At 39.4% G+C, this 23,540-nt stretch overlaps 1 long non-coding RNA gene across 1 annotated transcript in view; it reads left to right on the top strand.

The window, feature by feature from the left end:
• Positions 1-23,092, top strand: part of LOC100613690 (uncharacterized) — a 36,070-nt gene extending 12,978 nt beyond the window's left edge. Inside the window, exons 3-8 of the long non-coding RNA XR_001713511.4 lie at positions 7,924-8,047; positions 9,894-9,993; positions 11,061-11,242; positions 16,001-16,213; positions 20,987-21,090; positions 22,554-23,092. This is a non-coding gene — a long non-coding RNA (uncharacterized LOC100613690). The remainder of the gene's footprint in view (positions 1-7,923; positions 8,048-9,893; positions 9,994-11,060; positions 11,243-16,000; positions 16,214-20,986; positions 21,091-22,553) is intronic.
• Positions 23,093-23,540: the final 448 nt, after the last annotated feature.

Genomic DNA, 23,540 nt, shown 5'->3' with positions numbered 1-23,540 from the left:
AAATACTTGGAGTAATAATGGCTGACATTTTCTCAAAAATAATGACAGACACCAAACCACAAATTCTGAATGCTCAAGAAACACCAAGCAAACACCAAAAATGGACTAAGCATATCATATTCAAATTGTATAAAACCAAAAACAAAAAGAAAAATATTGAAAAAAAACAGGGGAAAAATCTTATCTATAGAACACGAAGAATAATAATTATTAAAAAAATTCTGATTGCACACCATGCAAGCAAAAGAGAGTGAAGTAAAAGACTTAAAATGTTGGAAAATAACCCCACCATCCCAGCATTCTATATGCGCAAAATTATCCTTCAAAACTAAGAATGAAAAAAAGATTGCTTAAACAAAAACTGAAGAAATTCATCATCTGTTCTGCAAGAAATGTTCAAATATTCTTCAGGCAGAAGGAAAATAATACATGTTAGAAATTTAGATCTTTAGAAAGAAAATCATCGGAGAAAGAATGGATGAAAGTAAACCATAAACCATACCAATTTATCAGTTGATCTAAGAGATAATTTAAAACAATAATTACACCAGTTTATTGGGTAATCATAGCATATCAGTAAGTGAAATCAGGCTAGGCACGGTGGTTTACACCTGTAATCCCAGCACTTTGGGAGGTCGAGGCGGGCGGATCACAAGGTCAGGAGATCGAGACCATACTGGCTAACACGGTGAAACCCCGTCTCTACTAAAAATACAAAAAATTAGCCAGGTGTGATGGCAGGCACCTGTGGTCCCAGCTACTCGGGAGGCTGAGGCAGGAGAATGGCATGAACCCGGGAGGCGGAGCTTGCACTGAGCCAAGGTCGTGCCACTGCACTCCAGCCTGGGCAACAGAGCAAGACTCCATCTCAAAAAAAAAAAAAAAAAAAGTGAAATCAGTGACAGCAATATCTCAAGTCACAGGAGAAAGGAATTTAAAATATTCTGTTGTAAGGTCCTTGCACTACCCCTAAAGTAGAATAGGGCTATTTGAAAGTAGACTTGGATTTGTTGTAGGTGTATACAACAAACTCAAAGGAAACTACTAAAAAAGTTGTGTAAAAAAAGTGTAATTGATATTCTAAGAGAAGAAGAAAAATTTGAAATAATATAAAATGCTCAATTAAAAGCAAAGAAGGCAGAAATGGAAGAGGAAAAAAGAAAGTATAAATGCAACAGATAGAAAAGTTATAAACATGATAAATATTAATTCAGCAACATCAATAAGTTGATATTTAGATATAATTATGTATTTAGATGTAATTATCTAAATACAGCAGCTAAAAGACAAAGATTGTCAAAGTGGGTTTTAAAAGATCCAATTATACATTGCAGCAAGAAACTCACTTCAAATATAAAAACCCAGATAAATTGAAAGAGATAGATAAATACATAATGTGTTAGTGCTAATTTAAAAAACTGAAGTATCTTTATTAATTTTAAGCAAAATAGGCTTCAGAATAAAAATAAGTCAGTATATACTTGTTATTATTTGAATAGGAAGGAAAATACCAGAAGAAATACATTAAATAATTGGAAATGATTGCCTCAGATATTGGATGATGAGCCAGGTACCAAGTGCTTTCCATTATAATGTTAGTGGTACAATTTGATTCTTAAAACTATGTGTGTGTATGTATTACTTTCATATAATATTATTTAAAACAGGGTATAGTCATATAAATGTATCTTCTTAGCAGATTAAAAGAAAAAAACCATATAATCTTCGAGTAGATGAAAAAAAGAACACATGATAAGATTCAGCATCTTTTAATGATAAAAATCTTAGCAAAATAAGAAGAAAACTTTCTAAACCTGATAAAGGATATATATAATAGGAACTCACAAAAAACTCATAGCAGACATAATTCTTAAAAGTAAAACATTAGAAGCATTCCCTTTGTAGTTAGAAAGAATCTAAGGGTTTCTTTTATCACAGATTTTACCAAACATTATGCTGGAGGTTCTAAACAGTACAGTAGGATAAAAGAAAGGTACTAAATTTATAAAGCTCAGAAAAAAAGAAAACTATCACTACAGGTAATATGATTGTCTCCAAATGAAAACTGAGAATATACACCAAATCTCCTTAAGCTAATAAGAAAATTCAGCAAAGTTGCTGGACCCACAATCAACTCACTGAAACTGATTTTATTCATATGGACCAGTGACAAATACATGATTGAAGGATACCATGTGCAATAGCAGAAAAACTCCAGATATCGAGGAATTATGCCAACACAAGATGTGCAAGATCTTTACCAAGACATATAAAATACCTAAATAAATGAATAAATGAACAAAATTCATAAACACAAAGTCATATTGTTAACATCTGCCAATAGGAAGGTGGACAAATAACATGGTTTATTTAAAAGTTGAATGCTATATAGCCATTAAAATGAGTAAGTTATAACTACATGCATAAATATTGATAAACCACAAAAAGGCAAGTTGAGTATAAAAAGCACATTATAGAATATAAAATTATACAATGTGTATATTTTAAAACATGCAAAACTGTATTTTGTTTATAAATACACATATGTAGTAAAAATATAAACATCAAATATTGGATGGAAGTTACCTTTGGAGTGGGAAATAGGACAGTATTTTCCAAACTTTTCACATGTAATAATTACCTGCAGAGCTTACAAAATACTAAAGGCTGCCTCTCCCAGACATTCCAGTTTAATTGGTAGGAGGTGAGACCTGGGAAATGGGAGTTTTAAATTTCTCCAAGTGATTCTAATGTGTAGCAAAGTCTGGGAAAGAGTATGAGTTAAGGGCAGTGTTGTTATAAAGGTAGCTTCAATTCTAATTGTGAATTTCTATTTCTTAAACTAAGTGTATTAGTCCATTTTCACACTGCTATAACTGAGACTGAGTAATTTATAAAGAAAGCAGGTTTAATTGACTCTCAGTTCCACACGGCTGGGGAGAGCTCAGGAAACTTACAATCATAGAGGAAGTCAAAGGGGAAGCAAGGCAGGTCTTACATGGTGGCAGGAGAGAGAGAGCACTCAGGGGAAACTGCCACTTTAAAAACCATCAGATCTCGTGAGAACTCCCTCACTCTCACGAGAACAGCATGTGGGAAACCAGGGAAACTGTCCCCATGATCCAGTGACCTCCCACCAGGTCCCTCCCTTGACACAATAGAGATTACAATTTGAGATGAGATTTGGGTGGAGACACAGAGCCAAACCATATTAGTAAGTATTGGATGAAATATCAAAAAATGGTAAGACTTAAAGTCAGGTGACAGATATATAGGTATTTGCAATATCATTTTCTATATTTTTCTGCTTCCTTGGATTTTCAGAAACGGGAGGGAGGGAAGGGAGAAAGGGAGGGAGGGAATCATAGTCTATTCCTACTGACTCAGTCACTCATACCAGTGCTATATCTAGCTGTTCAGAACAGAAGATCATACCAGTTCTCTAGTTCACCTGTTGTCTGTTTACCAAATTTGTTGCCACTTAACTGGAACACAAAAGTGGTGACAAGAAAAAAAACCCTGGAATGCTGCCCTTGTTAGCTAATCCTGGTCCTACACTAATGGAAAACACTCAGCTCAGAGTACGGGTACATGGTAGCAGCTGAATGTTTACACATTTTGTGACAGATAGGTAGAATTATTTCTAGATTCTTATTGTGACATTAATCATTCAGTGTGAGCCTACTGTGTGCAAGACACAATAATAATAATACGTTTTTGTTATTAAAAAATAATAATAATAACACATTGGCTGGGCATGGTGGCTCATTCCTGTAATCCCAGCACTTGGGGAGGCTGAGGCAGGAGGATCACTTGAGCCCAGGAGTTTGAGACCAGCCTGGGCAACATGATGAAACCTTGTCTCTACAAAAATACTAAAATTAGCCAGGCGTGGTGGCATGCACCTCTGGTCCCAGCTACTTGGGAGGCTGAGGTGGGAGGATCACGTGAGCCCAGGAGGCAAAGGCTGCAGTGAGTGATTGTGCCACTGCACTCCAGCCTGGATGACAGAGCAAGACCCTGTCTCAAAACACACACACACACACACACACACACACACCAAACAAACAAAACAAACACATGTAAGGTAAAAATATGCTCTAACATTGTATAACAATCTCAACACTAACATTTGTTGGTGGACATTTATAGATTTACTAAAAGACACCATCTTTTTTTTTTTTTTTTTTTTTTTGAGACAGACTCTCACTCCCTCACCCAGGCAGGAGTGCAATGGTGCGATCTCGGCTCACTGCAACCTCTGCCTCCCAGGTTCAAGCAATTCTCCTGCCTCAACCTCCCAAGTAGCTGGGATTACAGGTGCATGCCACAACACCCAGCTAATTTTTTTTTTTTTTTTTTTTTTTTTTGTATTTTTAGTACAGACGGGGTTTTGCCATGCTGGCCAGACTGGTCTTGAACTCCTGACCTCAGGTGATCCACCTGCCTTGGCCTCCCAAAGTGGTGGGATTATAGGCATGAGCCACCACGCCTGGCCAAAAGACATCATCTTAATTAAATGAAAACCATCTCTTCTCGATAACAGATAGAAATTCATAAAATTAAATGATAAAGTCAATGGTTTGAGAGTCATAGCAGCTATTACTTGAAGGATGTCAAAATGGGAATGTTGATTTATATAGGAATATGGAAAGAAAGAATAAACTAAGCTCTATAAACACACATTTTCCTGGGAAAACTATCCTCTGGCAGAAAAAAAAAAAAATGAAATGCTTCTCCTACCCATTTCTACCTGGAAGGAAATCAGTGCAGTTGGACTAAACAATACATCTCAACCCTGGCTGCAAGTTGGGATCCTCTAGGGAGATTTTTTTAAATGTTAGGGTCCCGCATAAATTTACTGAATCAGCATATGTGTGGATGTAATTTGTCAGCGAGGGTTCAGAACTAAGGACTTAAGTGAATAGGAAATTTAGGAAGATCAAATTAGGTGATTTTCAAAATAATTTACCAAGATATAAAAAAGAAGATACAAGATATAGAAAAGATATTAAGGTGTTGGAGACTCTTCTTCAAACCTAATTAAAGCAAGCCAATTAAATATATAAAATTTGTGTTATGCTAGCTTAATCAAGGTTGGGAGGGGAGTGTTAGGGTTGGTAAGAGAGTAAATCACATCTGTTCCTGCTCATACATCCTACCTCGCTTTCCGTTCCCCAAGTTGCTGAGTGGTTCTAGACTCCTTGGAGCCCACATTTAAAACTTCTCCTCTGAAAGTTTCAAACATCTCATTTGACAGGTTAGGTATCTATGAAAAAATACACACTGACGATACAAAGAAAAAGAAGTCTCAATAATAAGTGCAGGCCTAGTGTATTAGTCAGCATTCTCTAGAGGGACAGAATTAATAGGAGAGATATATATATATAAATATAAAGTGGAGTAGTATTAACTCACACTATGTAAGTATTAACTCACTCGATCACAAGGTCCCATAAGAGGCCATCTACAAGCTGAGGAGCAAGGAAAGCCAATCCAAGTCCCCAAACTGAAGAACCCGGAGTCTGATGTTCAAGGAGAGGAAGGGTCCAGCACAGGAGAAAGATGTAGGCTGGGAGGCTAGGCCCATCTAGTCTTTTCATGTTTTCCTGCCTGCTTTATATTCTAGCTGCACTGGCAGCTGATTAGATGGTGCTCACCCAGTTTAAGGGTGTGTCTGCCTTTCCCAGCCCACTGACTCAAATGTTAATCTCCTTTGGCAACAACTTCACAGACACACCCAGGATCAGTACTTTGTATCCTTCAATCAAGTTGACACTCAGTATTAACCATGGCACCAGGCAAAGATTATTAAATGTCTTATTAAGACCATTACAGTGAGGGCTTATTTGTCCACAGTGGTTCAATATGAAGGCAGTAGGAGGGACCAGATGAACTCGCATGATTACACATTCACATCCGATATTCCACCATTCAGCTCTTCTTCCAGCTCTTTTCCCAGTGGGAGAGCACTAAGACTACTGGTTTGTGTGGGTTTTTTACAGATATTAACTTAAGCTGTTAATTACTGTTGCTGTTTAATGATTCACTTATGATAATTAATATATTAATTCTTTGTACTTGTGCCCTCAAGCAATTCTGTGAAGGGTATAATTTTTTAAATTCAGCAAATACAGCTAACAAGCAGTAACTGTCCAAGCAGTACTACTTAAGTGCTATTTCATGAATTATAATATTTAAATTCCATTAACTTAAAAGGATTAGCTTCCAAGGGACTGTTGTCTTCTGATCCTATTTCATATTAATTACTTTTGCAATACCAATAACACTGGCATTTGGACAGCATCTTTCTTTCACTGGGTCTTCATTTGTAGTGAAGATGAGAGCTTACAAAAAGAAAGGCCAGCCTGGGCAACACAGTGGGATCTTGTCTCTACTAAAAATAAAAATTAAGAAAATTAACCGGGTATGGTAGTATACACCCATAGTCCTGTTACAGTAAGTTAGGTAGACATGAGCAGGGCAGGAAAGCCCCCTCCCCCATAAGGAATATCAGACAACTAAGAGGCAAAATAGCAGAGTTTAACTGGTATACGACCTTCCTCTAGGAATACTTTCCTGGTAAGGGAAGAATGCCCCTTAGTGCTTGAGCCCACTGGCCCAACTCCTGAGATCTTATTGGGAAGCTACTAATCACCAACTTCCGGTGTTTCTACCTATTGGGAGACTGCCTTTTCCTGGCACCACCTACAACCAATTATTATTTCAGAGAGAGTTTAACAACCACCTGACCATCACCTAATGGTTGCCGATATTCCAGTGGGGTGAGGTGGGGACCTTTCTGTCCTGCTCGTGTCTGCTGGACTACCTACTGGAACAGCTCTAGCTACTCAGGAGGATGAGGTGGGAGGATTTCTTGAGCCCAGGAGTCCGACGTTGCAGTGAGCTATGATTGCACCACTTCACTCCAACCTGGGCAACACTGCAAGACCCTGTCTCAAAAAAAGGAAAACAAGAGAAAAGAGAAACAGGGAGAGAGAGGGGAAGGAGAGGGCAGAGAGAGAGAAAGGGAGTGAGGGACAGAGAGAGAGAGAGGGGGGGGAAAGGTCAGTGTCCTCAAGTTCAATTAAATCCAACAGCTATTTATGGAATGCCTGCTATGTGCTGGACATGTAGACAGATACAAAGATGTGAGTGACAGTCAGTGGTTCAAAGCAGGGTAATGGGCGTTATAATATAATTGCTCCAATTCATTGGGGACCTACGATATACCAGATTTGCATATATTTTCTTTAATCCTCACGACAGTGGTGCAGGGTAGGAATCAAAATCTCTATTTCACAGATGAGGAAAAACTAAAAAGAGTTAAATGGCTTGCTTACAACCACCCAACTAATATTTGGCAAAACCAGGATTTGAACCTAGGCATAACTTGCTGGGAAATTCTGCCTTTTCCTCATAGAATATGTCAGCAGAAGACTCCAAGCAACACTGTGAAACAGGCAATGCTTGCCTTTGGTCTCCCTACCACTCTTATTTTATGTGATCCTAGTTCTCTATTGGAGCTCTTCCCCTCCCCCACCTACATTTTTTCTAGTACTTTCTTGGCTGTTCTCTGGATTTCAAGTACAACATAGAAACAATGTATTTAGACATGCTCTCCCCATTAAGTCCCCTACACTCTAGACCAGAGCTGTGCAATCAACTTTCAGCACATTCAGAAATGTTCTGTATCTGCACTCTCCAATATGTCGGCCACTAGCCACATGTGGTTACTGAGCCCTTGAAGTGTAGCTAATGTGACTGAGGAACTGAATTATTTTATTTTAATTAATTTAAATTTGAATTTAAGATTAAATAGCCACGTGGGGTTAGTGTCCATCGTTTTAAACAGCATAGCTCCAAAACATTCTCAACTCACTCTGTGCTTAAAATGTTCTTTTGCCATGTTTTGTTTTTCAGAGCCTGTTCTGCTGGGACACAGAATCACTTGCTCCATCTCATACATTGATGATGATTAATTTGTATGTGTACCTTCCAAAAAAAGATGGTTGTGTTTGAACGGAGGCCTTCTGGACAGGAAAATGTAAGTTTTCAGATGAAATGACAGGCCACTTGGGGAGGTATCTGATGATCAAAAGGGCCTTTAAACCTCATTAATTCCATACATGGGAATGGCCAGATGTTGGTCCCACTTAATTTTTTGTCACATTCACCCTTTACGATAATCGAGCAATTTGTATCACACACCTCGACACAGAACTCAGATGTTTTCACATGCTTTTTCCAAGTACTTTTCCCAGGGTACATGTATTCTGCTTTCTGCTTTTTCTCTGTCTAATAGCCCAAATAGTTAATACCAACTGGAGTGCCCAGTTTCCTGAAAAATACTGTTGACAGGAGCCCAAAAGCAATAGCCCCCACCTGTCACAAACCTGTAGCAGGTCTCTGGGAGATGCTAGAAGCTACAACAGGCTCTCCGCCCCAGGGATATTGCATTTTCTCCCTAGAGTTATAAAAGGGAAAGTTTTCAGAGTACAAAATTGAAGGCTTTTACAGTATAAAATTGAAGAGGCACAAAGTATATAGCTGAGGCACAAAACCGGACACTAAGGGCTGACCTCAGCCAATTAAGAGATTTTGAGAAAAAAGAAAGAGGCAGAGGGCTGGAGGAAAGGTGGATCCAGAATCAAAGCAGAAGCCAAAATCCAAGGACCAACAAAACAAACTCCAAATCATGTCCAGGTGGGAGGGGACAAGCTCCAAGGGGCTTACAAAACAGCTCAAGGTTTTCAAGTTGGTTTTAGGGTCCGTTGGTCTGAGAGTACCTTCGCTTTCCAGAAGGTCACTTGGTCTGAACTTAACATGGCGTAACACAAGGATCTGTGAGGATTTTTCTTGCTATACATCCTTTCTTTCATGTGTACAAATTGAGTGCAGATCCTTAAACAAGCTACATGCTGTTGGTCATTAACTTCAGGAAACTGGCATGGGTCCGCCTAAGGAGAAACTCGGAGAGATGGGCCCTCCAGAACAAATACGTTTATTTTGCAACAGCAGGGGATGGCAATACAGGATATGTGTGTCATGACAGATCACACGCACATCCAAGGGGGTCGGGGCAAAGGGGAAGCTTTTAAAGACAAAGAGAAGTCCATGTGAGTTGCTTTTTAGTAACGTTCATAGGTCACAAGCTCATGGCAGTTAGTGTTTGTTCGCTGGTGGAGACTGTTGCTAAGTACCTGTCCTTGTGTGAGTGGCTTATCCAGAATACTGCCATCTCGAGGAAGTTCTTGAGATAGGTCCTGTTACTGATCTATGTGCTAGAGTGTCTTCTGTAAGGCTTGTTACAGGCATGTGTGCGTAAAGGCTTCTTCTTCATGGCCTCCCCTGACTCCGTTTTGTTACAGTTTGACATAAGTGACTCCATTTTGGCACCAGCACCTTTCACACATGGTGGGGAAAGAAAGGTAGGAACCCACAGAGAACAACTGAACAGAATTCTTAGACAGATGCCTCCAAATTTTTACTCAAATACGACTTAGGGAAAACCATCCTTCCATCCTTGTAGGTATCATCAGTGTTTATTCTCAGAAATGTTTTAATTCCTCCATTCAGAATCAGCAGACCTTCACTCTGGGTTACTCACATAAAAGCATCACATAGCTCAATTCTTACTGAAATTAGAGGGTTGCCCTCCACGAAGAGCATTAGGGCTTATTCGTCTATCCATCAGACACAGACAGCTCTTGAGGTATCTGAAGCCTGTCTCTTCAGGTACACAAAGCATTACAGCATTAAGTCAGCAGAGCGAAGGACCATGATTTTGCAATGAAAATAATAATTTAGGTGAGTAAAATAAAACATCCTTTTAGAGGGTTCACAACCATTAATTTTCTGTCTTTCAAAAATTACGTTCTGCATTGTTTTAGATGGAGAGTGCGTGCTTTGGATTCAAGACTGGGAATGAGGGGACCAGAAACCTATTCTGTGGCTGTTTCTTGTTAGGACTTTCCTAAGCCTCTGGAAAAGGTGACTCTGCTGTGCTCACTGCTCTAACTCTTTAGGTTTCTTTCTGCATTCATATTAAAAGGAGCTTATTCTCCCTGACAGAACCTTTCTGATTTGACAGAACGGTGTAAGATATATTCACTCAAGTGAGAAAAAAAGAAATTGAGGTCTGTTTGTATTTCCTTTAGGCTATAAGCTTCTTAAGCAGAGACTGTCACGTTTTTACTCCTTGGTGGACTGTAACGGTAGCATAATATTCTGCATCTAATTAGTCATTTCATTAATTTTATTGGAATCAGAATGGTGACTACTGGCCTAATTAGAAGGAATCGCCCTTGGCTTCTAGGCTTAAAGATAAGCTCTTGTTGTTCAGAGAGAGAAATGCACTTTACAAAAGACGTGACCATCAGAGGCACAACCCTGTTCTCTCTGCTTTGCATTTCTCATTTCCTTCAGGTTCAATCCTGCTGATGCTCTCCATGGAGATGGTCAGCAAGGTGGGCGCCCACGAACCAGGGAAGAGTGAGGAGGGAACAAGGTTCCTCTGTGTGGTGATTTGTGGCTTTGGGAAAGCTGGTGTCAGTTTTATCAATGTATGATTGGGTTTTTTAAATTATGAAACTATTTGAATATACATATGTGTGTATGTGTGTGTATATATGTGGATATGTGTGTGTATATATATATATTTTAATCAAAAGACATTGCTGTCAGTAAAGATGACAATTGTTTAAGAGCCTTTACCAAATTTATAATCTACATAATGGTGAATATTCAAACTGACTTTCCTCAAAACACTTCTTAGCTAATTTTTCAAGCTTGCCCAAGAGTGCTCATGACAAGCTTCTGCCAACACCCAGGGGAGTTCTGTTGTGTCCACTACAATTCCAAAGCTAAAAGTAGAAGGAGATTTCATTTTCACACCTCAGAGAGTTTATTTTGCTGTTCTCAGAGGCCAGTTCCTGCCCCCAGTTTCCCATAACAATTAATTATAAAAAGGTGATTTCACAAGGAACAAATGGTTAAGCACAAAGATTTAGTTGTCCTAGTGTTTGCATGGTTTTATATCCACTGTTTAATTTTTCCAGTGCAAAGTACAATTAACATTTGAGTCTGTCTGAGTCATGAAGAAATGGAGATTACTGAAAATAATTCATTTTGGTATCTTCTTACATCCTGAGAGACTAATCTTTCCAAGTTCATCTGAGGCTCCTCTTCTCCATGACAACCTCATCCAGGGATTTCTTCCTGTCCTGGTGTTTTATGACATGTAAGTGAAGACCCACATGCTGCTTTGTATATTTTTGTCAAAAGAGGAAAAACTGTCTTGTCGAGGACAGGAACTAAATTATATGCAGTATTTCTTTAGAAGCCCATTCAGCATCTTAAAGTGTTAGGTACAGAGAAGGCCCTCCATAAAAATTTGCTAAATTGAAACTAGGAGCAAACGTTAAGTCAAGATCAAACTCAGGAATAACTATGGCTATTAATCATCTTTTACCCAGAATTTAAATAATTTCATAAGTATTGCCTGAAATCTTTTTCTTTATGTCAATAGTAGCATGTTTTACTGGTGGTAGGATGTCTGGGGTGAATATCAAAGATCTGGCCCAAGTTGTTCCTGGGAGCTGGGGGTTAGGGAGTAGGAGAGAAAGATATTTAACTCTTCCAAATACCTAGTGGATTAGGATCCCACAGGGAACTACTGAAAATGCAAATGGGGCTGGGGTAGGGGCTCACACCTGTAATCCCAATACTCTGGGAGGCCGAGGCTGGCGGATCACTTGAAGCCAGTAGTTCAAGACCAGCCTAGCCAACCTGGTGAAACCCTGTCTCTACTAAAAATACAAAAATTAGCTGGGTGTCGTGATGCACGCCTGTAATCCCAGCTACTTGAAAGGCTGAGGCAGAGAAACATTTGAATCCAGGAGATGGAAGTTGCGGTGAGCTGCGATGAGGCCACTGCACTCCAGCCTGGGCAACAGAGGGAGACTCTATCTCAAAAAAAAAATTAAAACGCAAATGGGATCATATCTTAAAATCAGCCAATAGCTTCCCATTATCTTTAGAGGAGAAGTCCAAAGTCCTCCTTGAAGTGGTACCCAAGGCCCTCCTGAATCTAGCTCTTGATTTCTTTTCAACTCATGTCTCACAGCTCCCCAATGCACTACCACAACCTGAAGCATGACATTGAAGTTGCCTATGGTTTGCAATGCTTTTCCATTTCCCTGTCCTCATTAATTTCCATTTATTCTTCAAGGCCCAGATCAGGCTTCAACTTCTCCAGAAATCCTTTTCAGACACCTCTATTCTGGATGAGTTGCCCTTCCTATATGCCCCTACTCTAACTTTGCTTACCTAAGTGTACTAACTGTTGCATAGTATCATCATTTTCTGTCTTCCTCACCTGTGCTACCATTTAGTAGGTTGTTTTTTAATAAACTTTTTTTCTTAGTCCATTTGGGCTTCTATAACAGAACACCATAGACTGTGTAGCTTATAAACAACAAAAATTTATTTCTCACGGAAGGTGGGAAGTCCAAGAGCAAGGCACTGGCAGATTGGGTGTCTGTCGAGGGCCCTCTTTCTGGTTCATACACAGCCGTCTTTCTGCTGTGTCCTCCCATGGAAGAAGGAGCAAAGAAACTCTCTGGGACCTTCTTCGTGAGAGTACTAATCTCATTCATGAGGCTTCCACCCTCATAACCTAATCACCTCCCAAGGCCCCATTTCCTAATACCATATCATTGGGGATTAGGTTTCAACATATAAATTTGGGGGAAAGAGGTCACAAACAATTAATCTACAGCAGTTTTATAGTGGTTAAGAACATAAGCCCTGAAATAAGATTTCCCGAGTTAGTATTTCATCTCTGCCTCTCATGAGCTTTGAGAACTTAGGTCAAGTTATTTACCCTCTCTCTCCTTTATTTTACTCATTTGTAACATTAAATGAATATAGTAGCACCCACATACAATGCAATTAGATGCTTACCACAACGCAGAAAGAAAGTAGTTAGCTTGTGCATTTATTTGCTTATTTTTTATTTTTATTTTCTCTCTGGAATGTAACCTCCAGGAGATATTGGAACTTGTCTCCTCGTTCACTGCTGTATCCCAAGCACCTAGAACAATACCTGTAATATTCTAGGAGCCCAGTGCATATTTGCAGACTATCTGTTGAATGGATATATTGATAAATGGCATGTGAGTTAGTCATAGCATCTTCAAGCCACTGCAGGCCTGCCAATTTTCTTTTTTTTTTTTTTAATTTTTTATTTCCATAGGTTTTGGGGGGAACAAGTGGTATTTGGTTATATGAGTAAATTATTTAATAGTGATTTGTGAGATTTTGGTGTACCCATCACACAAGCAGTATACACTGAACCCAGTTTGTAGTCTTTTATCCCTCACCGCCTTCCCACCCTTTCTCTCTGAGTCACCAAAGTTCACTGTATCATTCTTATGCCTCTGCATCCTCATAGCTTAGCTCCCACTTATGAGTGAGAAAATATGATGTTTGGTTTTCCATTCCTGAGTTACTTCACTTAGAATATTAGCCTCTAGTTCCATCCAGGTTGCTGCAAATGCCATTAATTCATTCCTTTTTATGGCTGAGTAGTATTCCATCGTATATATATACCACATTTCTTTATCCGCTCTTTGATTGATGGGCATTTGGGGTGGTTTCATATTTTTACAATTGCGAATTGTGCTGCTATAAACATGCGTGTGCAAGTATCTTTTTCATATAATGACTTCTTTTCCTCTGGGTAGATACCCAGTAGCAGGATTGCTGGATCAAACAGTACTTCTACTGTTAGTTCTTAAAGGAATCTCCACACTGTTTTCCATAGTGATTGTACTAGTTTACATTCCCACGAGCAATGTAGAAGTGTTCCCTTTTCACTGCATCCACACCAACGTCTATAATATTTTTTGATTTTTTGATTATGGCCATTCTTGCCGGAGTAAAGGTGGTATCACATTGTGGTTTTGATGTGCATTGCTCTGATCATTAGTGATGTTGAGCAATTTTTTAAATGTTTGTTCAGCTCTGCCAATTTTCTACAGAAGTAGAAGTTCCCTGTCTTCCTGGTATGGTCCCACACATAGTAGATACTCAACAAATATTAGTTTTCTGTCCTGCCCATTGTCAGCCACAAGGTCTTGCATGAGAATGAAACCCTTTGGCAATATCCGTTTTGGAGTTTGGTGACAGTGACAAATATGAGTACAAATATCAGCAACTGCAATCTCTGTTTCAGACATGCACATATACAGACTCGCAATGAACAATGACAGTCATAACAACTATTTCAAAACAACTCAAGCAAAGCAACTTCCTAGTTATCACTCATATCTCAACAGATATTAGAATCCAAATCTTTGTAGAGTTTCTATTCTCAAGCAGAAATTCATATTTTATAGTCACTGACATCATCATATAACAAATAGAGCTTGACATTTTCAATATGAGAAATTTATCGTGACTACTTTTTTCTACAGAAGAAATTTTTAAAGCATCTCAAGTAAAGAGAGCATTATATGCCAACATTTTTTTTTTGTTTTTTTTTTGTTTTTTTTTTTGGTTAAAGGGCTATTTTTTACAAATAGAGTTTGGGGAACATTGCTAAATTCATCAAAGTTTGAACTTATTTTTGCTCAAGCTAACTTGAAATCTTGTGTATAGGAAAGAGTATTGAACAGCGGATAAGGAGGTCAGGTTTTATTACCCCCTCAGTTTGCCCCTGCCTGGCTGTGTGACCTTGAACAATGACTACCTTTCTCATTCTAGGTGGAAGGGGACTGTAGCAGGTGGTCTCCAAAATCTCTGGAGACTTACTAGTGTGGTAATACTAACTTAAGAGCTGTGGGGGTAGGTGAAACGGGCTTTGAAAGCAAAGCAGTGCTTTGTTCCATTGCCTTGATGCCTTGGTTTTATTTCAAATACACCATTTGATTTGTTTCAAAAGACTGCAAAATCTTTAAAAAGATTTGCTATGCTAAAAAGGATGTGAAATGTGTTATTTCTATGGTAGGGAAGGGGTACAAGAAGTGGTAGGTGGTGGGAGAAGATGGTGGTAGAATGGATTTAAAAGGGTCTCGTGAAACAGGATGTGGATACCAGCTGTGTGATGTTAAACAAATTCCTTCACCTCTCTCCCTGTCTTCCAGCATCCTCATCTCGCTTGTAAGGATAATAGCCTTCCTCCAAACCTCACACACTTTTGGAGGAGATCACTTTTTTTAAAGTGCATGGAAATGTTTTGAAACAGTGAAATCTATAATGATAGGTTTCATAATTCTAACATCCACACCATATGGTAAGGACAAATAACACTAGGTGACATGAATCTTATTCATAATTCAAATGTACAAAAAAATGTAAACTTTCTACCACTAAACTTAATGTCTATTTTAAGCCTGGAAACTCAATCTCAGTCACTCTTGTGTTTCCTTCCTGTGGAATTCTGGGGGTTCAGAGTCCCAGGGTGTGGATGTGGTAGGAGTCGGGGGCACCTGGTTGCCAGGGTCATCTCTCCACACAGATGTCTGCTGGGGCATCCACTTGCCCTCAGTTGTTGATCCACAACAGGCTGCAAGTGACATCCTTTCTTTCTGTCCAAATGGCACGTTTAGGCCCCACCCCCTCCCTGCTGTGTCTATGCCTCCTTGGAAGTGCACAGGCTCCTGTGAGGCTATCTACAGCCCCTCTTCCTATATTCTCTCTGAAGTCCCTCTCTGGGGTCTTCCTGTCCCTGGGCTCAGTCAGCTTTTCTCATCTGTCACTTCATTCTAAGATCATCTCTAGGGCTAGCTAGATATTAACAGGAAGGAAACACCTGTCCTCTGCTCTTTGGCCTCCTCATCCAGTCTGGGAAGTCCCTTCCAGTCCTCAGAGGAGCCTTGCTTCCCTTATAATATCCTTCTTCCCAAATATTTTGTTTTTCCTCAAAGCCCTCACAATTTCCCCTGAGGCCTGAGGTTCGGCTTGCTCACACTTCTCTCTCCCCTGCTTCCCACAGAATCACATCCTTCCTGAGATAATGAGCACACAATTGCCTGGATACCTGAAGGAATGGAGACAGCCGCAGAAAACACTGCAGAGAGGTGGAAACATCCGTTAATATTTTAAAATCCCATTACTGCTACCAACAATAATAATGGATGCATAGAAATAGATCTGGATTAGCTGAGCTTGAAACAGTCCATCTCACACACACGCAAAAGAATTTCAGGTAATGAAGAAAAGAAAAGGAAAAAAATAACACATGGCCTCTGTAACATTGTTGCTTTTGAACCTTATTGGATTTGTGGCAAACTGGGTGATTTTGGGACATGAGTCTCCTACCACTCACCTGCCTCTGAGCTCTCCTCTGAGGCCGGTCACTGCCCAGAAGGGATGCACCTGTCTTCTGTCCTCTGGTCTCTGGGTAGCCCCTGGGTCAGCATTTTGGGTGCTAGCATTTGATGCACCTGCTACAGTTGCTGATGAGAAAGTAGCTACCCTCCTCCACTCCACCCCTGCCGCCCAGGCCCTGCCACTCCTGCTAACCTGTCAGGCTACATTTTCAATTACTGGCTTTGAAAAATGTCCAGGAGGACCTATTAAATCAATGAATGTGATGAGCTGAACACAAGGCAATGGCAATTCTGTGGCCTCCCTCGGGATAATTGGTGAATGCATGGGGTGTTGAAAATCCAAGCCTGAAAATCATTGCTTTGAAGAAAGGGAGGACAACAACCAAACTATTTCTTCCATGAAAATGCATAACATTTAAATAATGTCCCCGTTCTTCTCAGTGCCCATCAACCTTCATTTTTTATGCACTGAAAAGTCTAAATATTTATTAACTTCAATTCACAGGATTTATTACAGCTGCATTCAGCTAGGGCACATACACATTTTTTAACTACATGGCACTTTTTAAACAGCATCATTTAAAAATAATTAGGAAATAATTGTGATTGTATTCTAAAGATGTAAGATACTATCTAGTTTTAAAAAGTAACCAGAAAGTGTTCTTAAAGGACGATCCATAATCAACAGCTAGAAACAGCTGGCATTTATTTTACATAGAAAAACAGTTCGCATGTAGGGAATCACCATCTGACTCACTAAACTGCCCAGTGTTGTCAGGGGGAAAAAATAGGCTGGTTAGAAAGTCAGCCTGTGGCTAACCATGTTCCAGACCACCTGGCCTTGCTCTGCTATGAGGTCAAAAGGCTGGTTTTGTGTTATCATGGAAAGAGGTGAGATTCCAGCCAGACACTTGCTGCTTGCAAGGTCACCTGGGCGTCACCTTTTAGGATGGCTACAAGAGATGTCAGGGATTGAAGGGGGTGGCGAGGAGGAGCTTTGTCCATAATCTCTATAAGCCACTCTCCTTCATTGATAACATAGACAATCAGAATTGCCATTTTCTGTTTCATCTAAAGTGCTATGAAACACAGCTTCAGCTTGTTCCTTCCAACAGATCCCTACATAGATGCTCTGGAACGGCCTCTTCGTGTTTATTAATGGAAATTTCCCACAATAACTGCAAGTGACTAAAAAGATGCTGTGTCTTTCATCCCTGTCTCTGTCATCATCATGCTTTCTTAACTAACATAATTTTTGAGAAATATTGGGAAAATGCCAACAAAGAAATATAATTTGAAATTTCACCATCCAGAGAAAATCACTTTTCCTAGGGAATAGAGACATCTTCCAACTTATGCAATTTATACAATCATCTGTTTTTCAAAGGTCTTAAGTAAATCATATTTCATATACATTGAAATGCTTTCGATTTGCTTCTGCGGCTTTTTGTATCACCATTCATGGTGTTACAGTTCCTTTTTTAAATGATTTAAAAAAAAAAAAAAAGACAAGGTCTTTGAAATTATTGAGCCACCCATGCCTAGCCACCAACTTTGTACTAGGGGTGCTGTATCTTTCCCTTTACGCCTTCAAATAGACTGCTAGCCTCTGTCCTTATCAGCACTTTCCAGTTGAAATTAGAAGGCAGTAAAGGCGAAATGACACAAGCAACATGGAATTAGCGTGGCTGACACACAGAGATCACAGCAGGTAATGGAGACAGGTGAGGATCCAGTGAGGGGCATGGGGAAGGGGCTGTGGAGCTCTGAAGTGCATTTCCCACATTTAGCCTTGCACTGGATGTACAAATGTCCACATCTCTAAAATTAAATTATGTACCTTATGGAGCAATTTGCATAAAACAATTTTGTATCTGTTGTGTGTTTCATAACCTGCGGTACATCTGTACATTTATAGATTTTAAAAAATAGTATATATCCTGCTTTGTAACATGCTTTTTTTGTTGGCACATGCCTCTTTATGTCCATAAATAAATACAGACATCATAATTGCCGATGACAAAACCCTCTGCTGTGTGTATCTATAAGAATTATTTAAACAGTTTCCAGTGAGTGGATCTTCTGGGTGTTTCCAGTTCGGCTTATAATGGACGCCTCGGGTTCCCAGGGTTGTGTTCTTTGGCCTGCCTCTGGTTTCAGCCATAGCTGCAATGAACATGGTCATGAGAGCTCAGACTCACATGGAAAAGCTAGCAAAGGGGCTTTTCCGATGCTAAAGAGCCTTGAGGCAAAGGAGAGTCTTTCTCCTTGCTCCTAGACAACCTTAAACCAGTGGGGACGGACTGGTGAATAAATGCTTCAGGAGACCTTGTGAGTGTTTCGCGAGAGGGCGCTGTGGAGTCGAGTCCCAGCAGCCCAAGGCATCAGCCTCATTAAGTTTGCTTTTCCCTCTTCCCTACTCTCTCCCTCCTGCTTCCCAGGATCATGTTGAAAATAAACTACCTGTATCCAGACAAGTCCTAATTTCTCCTGTTCTGAGCCAAGATAGGGACTATGATAAACAATGATGTGGACAATATCCTTGAATGCACATCTCTGCCATGGATCTAGTTATTTCCTTAAGATAAATCTCTAGAAATGTTCACTGCTGAGTCAAAGGGCATGGACTTTTAAAAACAAGCTCAAACAAGTGCTCTGTTTAACAGAGCTCTTAACTGTAAGGCGATTGATTTTATTTTATTTGCCTTTGCCTATTCAATCCCAGAGCTATCATGAAGCTCTCTTCCATCAAGAAGCAAAACATTGATACTAACTTCCTGTAGTCTTTTAAGCCACCCTCTCCAGAGGCCCCAGAAATCCCTCCCCCTTGCTGTCCTGCAAACACGATGAATGGAATAGTTGGAATGCACACCCACTGTCTCCCAAATAGACAGCTCACTTTATTGCCTGGTAGTTATTAAGAATGAGTAGTAATTTTGCTGTAGAAAAGACTACTTATAGGGAAAGTAAGAAACGAGAGAAACATTCACTCATAATTTAACACAAGGAAATAAAACCAACCAGAAGATAAAATGTCTGTTTCTCAAACAGCTCAATCCTTATATCACTAGTAGCACTGGAGCTCTTAATTATAGATAGTAAAGCCTCTGGATGTTATTTTTTACCCAACATCAGTGGTAGCAGACGCATAAGGAACTGCTCAGAGTAGTACAGAAGGAACTCTAATGCGCAGGCGCTTCGGTAGGGCAGCAGCAAATGTGCGTGATCTGGCTAAAGAGGGAACCCAGAAAGGGTGTCAGCTCCAAATATGGATTAGCCACAGCCTTTCCACGAGGGGGAATGGTGAGCATATGTTTGCAAGTATAATTTACAGAAACATATATGTGATTATTTTTTAAAATAAGTGAACTATTTATAAATCTTAGCCAATGAATCTTTGTGACATCTCCTTTCAGGAAGCCTAATTTTAAAAGGTATATAAAACCGTTCTCCTGGCCAACACTTGCAGGTTCTGCCCGCTTGGATGGCTTCCCTAAAAAAGGAAAAAACAAACAAAACCAACCTTCCTTGGCTATGTTTGCCATCAACATCAAGAACTGCAGCAAAGGCATTCTGACTGCTGTTTATTACTACTGTTTATTCTGTCATAATTACTATCACCAAACTCACATGATTACAGTGTTAGTAATTTTGTTGATTATAAATAGCACTAATGCTGTAATACATTAGCAAAGACACAGCATTAGGGAGACATGGTCCATACTCACTTGGAGAGTTGCACCTTTGAGGATGATTGTTTAAACCATCCTGGAAAGCATTATCCTTACATGGCCCCGGTTTCCAGTCACTCCAGTGAAGGTTTCCTTTAAACACTACCGCCATTCTCCCTGCTCAGTGTTTCTGTGGCCTTCTCAGATGTCCTTCATGCAGTCTAGGCTGTGCTTTGTATTCAAAAGAGAATCCCTTGATAGTATATGGACCCAGTAATGTCCTAGTTTCTTGAATTTGCTAAAAGCAGGGGCATTAGATTGTGAAAGCCCACTAGAGCCATTTCTATTTTAACAGTGATACATCTTCCTTTTGGCAAGAGTACTATTGAGTGAATTCGTACAGTCTTGGGCCCTTCCCTGTTTATTTAAAGATTGTATTTTCTGAGGGAGGAGGACAAAGGGCACAATTGGGACTTTACTCAAAACACCCACATATCATAGAGGGAATCTACATTTACTGTTTAATTTTAGTTTTCAAAATTTATTGCAAAGAGTCACCTGGATAAAGAGAAATCCCCCCACAGAACAATGTCTTTCTGCCTTCTCCAAAGCACACTCCCTTTTCTGAGGAGTGATGCTTTCACTTAAAATGGTGTATATTGATTAAAGTCAACATATTTCCTGTTTTTCAGCTGTCTGCTGGGTTCTTGGGAGCATTTTTTTTTAAATATAAACCTTTCTTTATTGATTCAGAACTAGAAAACATTTTAATATAGTGGTAACATTTTGTCACAATGGGGAGTGTGCTTTTGGCAATTCCCTGGTTAATGGCATGAATGTCTGTGTCTGTATGTGTGTATAGAAATCCATTAGACTCATTTTAAGGTGGTTTTTTAAAAAACACTAAAATATGTAAATATCCTGATGATTGAGACTACAGGTTGATATTTTATAATGTTGTTTTCTGTTCACATTCAGATACAGTGAACCCACACGTTGAAGCTTTCTCGTATAATAAAAATTTCAACTGTTCTGTTGAATCATCTGCCTGATTGGAGGCTACAGAAAAGATGTCATCTTAGGTAAGGACTGAAGGGTAAATGACTGTAAAACATGATTTAAAAAGACACTAAATGTAAGAAAGCCTTAGCCCAACTTTTACTTCAAAATTTCTATTGATTTGTTATATCAGGAAGAGTCTTAGAATAATTCTTTTGATTGTCCTCTAAATTTACTTCAAGTTAAATTCGTGTTCTCTCGAATCTTCTCACCATTCTCAGGCTGTATGTAGACACCAAATGGGTGCAAATAATGAAACATATTCTGTAACTAGCTGCCTTGTATAGACCCAACTTAAAAGAAACAAAAAAAAAATGATGGATTTTTGGTACTGTGCTTTTATTTTAAAAGGATAAAGAAAATTCAGCCCCATCGTGGAACTTATCTGTAACATGAATTAATCTTCTTAACAAATAAAGTCAGTCCTCCTATTTTACTTGACCCTGCCCCAAAGGGAATATATAGCCTCCCAGATTACTACTGAACATTTTGAGTAGCAACAAACTTCAGATCCTTGCATATCTTAGTCTGTGTTGCAATAAAGTAAGCTTGTCCAACTCGCGGCCCGTGGGATGCATGCAGCTCGGGACAGCTTTAAATGCGACCCAGCACAAATTCGTAAACTTTCTCAAAACATTATGAGTTTTTTTTTTTTTTTGCAATTTTTTTTCACTTATCAGCTACCATTAGTGTATTTTATGTGTGGCCCAGGGAAGCCAAAAGATTGGAAACCCCTGCGAATACCCAAGGCCAGGTAATTTCTAAAGAAAATGGGTTTATTTGGCTCACAGCTCTGTAGGCTGTACAAGAAGCACGGTGCTAGCATCTGCTTCTGGTAAGAGCTTCAGGAAGCTTCCAATCATGGCAGAAGGGGAAGGGGAGCCAGTGTGTTACATGGTGAGAGCAGAAGTGAGAGAGAGAGAAAGGAGGTGCCGGACTCTTTTCAATAACCAGATCTCACAAGAACTAAGAGTGAGAACTTAATCATGAGAAGGCCACTAAGCCATTCATGAGGGATCCGTCCCACTGGGCCAAACACCTCCTAATAGACCCCACGTCCAACTTTGGGGATCCATTTTCAACATCAGATTTGGAGGGGACAAATACCCAAACTATATCATTGCAATGATTGTGACAAATGTCAAGGGGAGAGAGTCTGACTTCATTTTATTATAACTACTTTACATGAAAAGTCCTTTTATGGGGCCCAGAAATTTCTATGAAAAGTAAAATGTCCCCAGTGGCTCAAATGGCTGTGTGGGGTTTTATGTTGAGGTATACCAGACCATGACATATTTCATATTTACTCTGATTTCATATTTACTGTAATTTCATATTTATTCTGGTTGAAGATCTCATGACTTGACATAAGGATGATATTATATAGACTCAAATTCCAGAATTCTTATATGTTCCCAGAGAGAATGGGCAAAAAGCCTTCAGTTAGAGTCACATATTGCTTACTTTTTTTTCTTTTTAATTCTAGGAGTGCTTGCTCTGAGTGAGGCTCATCTTCAAATCTGAATGACCACAAGGAGATTTGATTATATATGTGAACACCTCTGAAGGCACAGCCCGCCCAGAAGGCAGACAGGTCAGGCTGCTTTTTCTTCATTGGTTGGATTCAATCCTCTGGGCGGCTCAGACGTAACTTAAGCATGATTAAACTTTAGAAGAAGCTGCCAGGAAGACTGTGAAATCTTCATGCCCAAGGATCCCTAAAATTAGGAGCAACAACCACTTGGCTCAGACGGTTTATGGAGGCAAAGGTTTGGATGGGATTAGAGATTTCTAAATGTGAGTTCGTGTCCTCTGCCAGACCACCTTACTTCCACCATTCCTCAGCAAATCAAGAAAAACAGGAGAAAAGACATGCCTTTCCATAAGTTAAATCTATTCTGTTTTAATTCTATATTATATCTGATGTACAACTTCTTTTGTTTGTAACACCATATTGTTGCTAGTAACTGGAAATTAATTTTCACATGCCTCAGCTTAGAAAAATAAAAAGCAGCCCTGCATCAATCCCAAATTCCTTTTTAGTTTTAATGAGCCTTGAAATCCGAAATTTCGGAAACCATTGGTCTAGATAATCTTCATTCAACAAATATTCATTTAGCTGCCTGTTCTTATGTCATACAAAGGGAAAATAACTTTTTCCACAGGATTATGAAAATAATTAAATGAACTAATATTCATTGCGCATGGCACCATGTTAAGCGCTTTACATATGCAAATTATTTTATTTAATTCTTGCAAAAACCCTAAGACAAAGACAACCAACAAAAAGCATGGAGGGTGGGATTCCTGCCAGGTCACCTCTGGCATAGGCTCCCATAATTAACCTAGTTTTTACTCTCCTAAGAAAATGACTGGTGTTTCCAGGGAGGTGGCATGATAGCAGAAACACATTTTAAACTTTTTAATCTTTTGCTTTTTTCATGAAACCAAAGCTTGAGTGGTGGGATGGCTG

This window comes from Pan troglodytes, chromosome 2 (assembly GCF_028858775.2).
Source record: "Pan troglodytes isolate AG18354 chromosome 2, NHGRI_mPanTro3-v2.0_pri, whole genome shotgun sequence".
NCBI lineage: Eukaryota > Metazoa > Chordata > Mammalia > Primates > Hominidae > Pan > Pan troglodytes.
Note: the sequence above shows the minus strand (reverse complement) of the source record. Positions and strands in the feature narration are given on the sequence as shown.